Below are 3,197 nucleotides of genomic sequence, written 5' to 3'. Positions count from 1 at the left end.
ATCTAGGAAAGTTTGATCCCAGAAGTGATGAAGGTATATTTCTTGAATATTCTCCCTCTAGCGTGCTTTTAGAGTCTCTAACAAAAGAACTTTGAGTGTTGAGGAATCTATTCATGTTGTTTTCGATGATACTAATCCAAGCATGCAGGTTTCTGATATATTAGATTCTAAAGAAGAAATTTTCATGCAAATTGCTCCATCTCAACATGCTTCTGAAGTTACTGATCAAAACATTCAGACATAATCGACTAGCACTAAAAAGAAGTCGACTACCAACACAGAAAAAATCTCTGTTCCTAGAGAATGGAGACATAGAACCAGTTTTCCAAATGATTTTATCATTGGTGATCCAAATGAGAGAATGCAGACCAGAGCATCACTAAAGAAGAAAGCATCGGTAGCACTAATATCTCAAATTGAATCCAAATGTGTTGGCAAAGCTTTCACTGATAAATTATGGGTTCAAGCCATGAATGAATAACTTGACCAATTTGGGAGAAATCAGGTTTGGGTCCACACTAAAGGACCAAAGAACTTCTCTATAATCAGAACCAAATGGGTTTTTCAAAATAAATTAAATGAAGAAGGAAACATAATCATAAATAAAGCCAAATTAGTGGCTCAAGGGTACTCTCAACAAGAAGGTATCATCTATGATGATACATTTTCTCCTGTTGCATGGTTCGAATCCATCCAAATATTTATTGCATATGCATTTTTTAATAAATTCAAGTTATTTCAAATGGACGTCAAAAGTGCCTTCTTAAATGGTTTTATAAATGAAGAAGTGTTTTTTAAACAACCCTCTGGTTTTGAAAACCCTTTTTGTCTTGATTATATTTTAAAACTCTATATGGTCTTAAACAATCCCCTAAAGCTTGGTATGAACTATTGAGCTCCTTTTTACTTCAAAATAATTTTCAATGAGGAAAAATTGACACTTCCTTGTTTAGAAAAAGGCTTGATTCAAGTTTACTTATCGTTCAAATTTATATTGATGATATTAGTTTTGGAAGTTCTAACCCTTCTTTATGTGAGAATTTTACAAATCTTATGGAAGGAGAATTTCAAATGAGTCTTATATGAGAACTAACATTTTTTCCCAGGTTACAAATCAAACTAACTTCTGAAGGTACCTTCATCAGCCAAGGTACATATACAAAAGAGTTACGAAGAAGGTTCAAAATTGAGAAAGGAAAAGCCTTTGGAACCCTTATGAGTCCGACAACATGCCTCAAAACAGACATTGCCATAAAAAACATGGATGAAAAATTATATCGTGGAATGATTGGCTCGTAGCTATACTTAATAGCTAGTCGACCAGATATTATGTTTAGCGTGTGCAAATGTGCTTGATTCCAATATGCTACAAAAGAGTCTCGTCTAACCTCCATTAAAAGGATCATAAGATATCTCATTGGCATTTCTGAGATGGGACTGTGGTATCCTCAATCGGCTAATTTTGATTTAAATGGTTATACAGATGCTGATTTGGCAGGTGATAAAAATAACAAAAAAAGCACTAGTGGAACAAGTCAATTGCTAGGACAAACCCTAATTTCCTAACACAGCAAAATGCAAACCTCAGTTTCTTTATCAACCACTGAAGGTAAATATCTTATTGTTGGAAATAGTGGAACGCAAATATTATGGATGATGCATCAACTACTTGACTATGATTTATTTTATAAAGTTGTTCCTATTTTCTATGATAATACTAGTGCCATTAGTTTATCTAAATATAATGTGCATCATTCTAGAACCACACATATAGATATTAAACATTATTTTATTAAAGATCATGTCAAAAATTGAGATTATTTGCTTGAATTTGTTGATTCTAAAAATCAACTCGCTGATATTTTTAATATGCCTTTACTTGTAGAAAGATTTTGTTTCCTCGGAAAAAGTATTGGCATTATTAATTTTTTAAACTAAGTATACTTCTCTTAGCTGTTTATTTTTTTGCAATTTAAATTTTTGTCTTCCCTACATGTCTTTATTACCTCAATATTTTCTTTCCTTGTTCAGAAAACTCTTCCCTTTTCTATCCTTTCACTCAATCGTCACTTCGGTTCTGCCTATGACTCTTCCTTTCCTCTTTTTCTTCTTATATATAACTCCCTTCCTTCTCTTAGATTCATCATCATTCTCTCTTCTCACTATGACTAGAACTAGATGCATGGCCTCTTTGAAACACTCCACTGAAAAATTTGGCTCTTTGAAATTAATTTTATGTTTCTCTCATATGACTCCTCTGAGGCAGAGTCTTCTACCAAGGCCTCCACTTCCAAGAAATGACCCCCTTCTGTCATAAACAAGGAACCCAAAAAGGCGAGACCAGATCCTAAAGTATCCTTCTCTTCAGAGGACATGCATAAGTTATGGGGTGTTGAACAGAAATGTCAATTCGAAGCCTTCAAGAAGAGACCCGTAGATCCTGGATGGGTAGTCAACATGGAACAATTGGAGGAATCTTACATCCTGATAAGTTCTTTCTTCAGAATTCAAAATCTTTCTCTTCTCTTAAGGTTGTGTGGTCTTAAGTTCTATGAGGAACCCATTCTCTTGTACTATGCAAATATTCGTGTTTGTTAAGAAATTGGGGATCTTGAAACCTTAGTTTTGGGAAATCATATTGTTGTCAATGAGTTGTTTTTTAAGGAAGTATTTGATTCTGATTTCTGTAGTGATATTCCCTTCATGAATGGTGTTTGGCCTGAAATTTTGAAGTTTCTCTTGATGAAGCTAAGGCGGCTGTCTCTAAGTCGAACTCGAACCTATCTGATTTTAGTCCCCTCTCTCTTTATTTTAAAAATCATATTTTGGGCCATATTATTGCTACTACTCTAGTTCCAAGAAAAGGGCCTCTCAGTAGTATATCCAACAGGGATGTTTATGTGCTTTATTGCCTCGTGAAGAAATAAAAAATTAAATGGGCTACCTGGATTACAAAGTATATGGGGGAAAGTTCGAATGCTCCTAATTCCTCTACTTGTCTACCGTATGTTTGCTTGTCTCTTGCATCATAGTCCACTCCTTGGTTAATATCTCTCCATACAAATATATTGAAGTTACTATTACTTACGACACCAGAACCTTCTCAAGTATGGGGAATGTTCTTGTTGAAAAGAAATGAGATAAGAAGGATTCTATGAAGTCTAAGATGGATGCACCTAATCTCGAGTCTCTGCATA

The sequence above is a fragment of the Solanum dulcamara genome, chromosome 10 (genome assembly GCF_947179165.1).
Source record: "Solanum dulcamara chromosome 10, daSolDulc1.2, whole genome shotgun sequence".
NCBI classification, from domain to species: domain Eukaryota; kingdom Viridiplantae; phylum Streptophyta; class Magnoliopsida; order Solanales; family Solanaceae; genus Solanum; species Solanum dulcamara.
Note: the sequence above shows the minus strand (reverse complement) of the source record.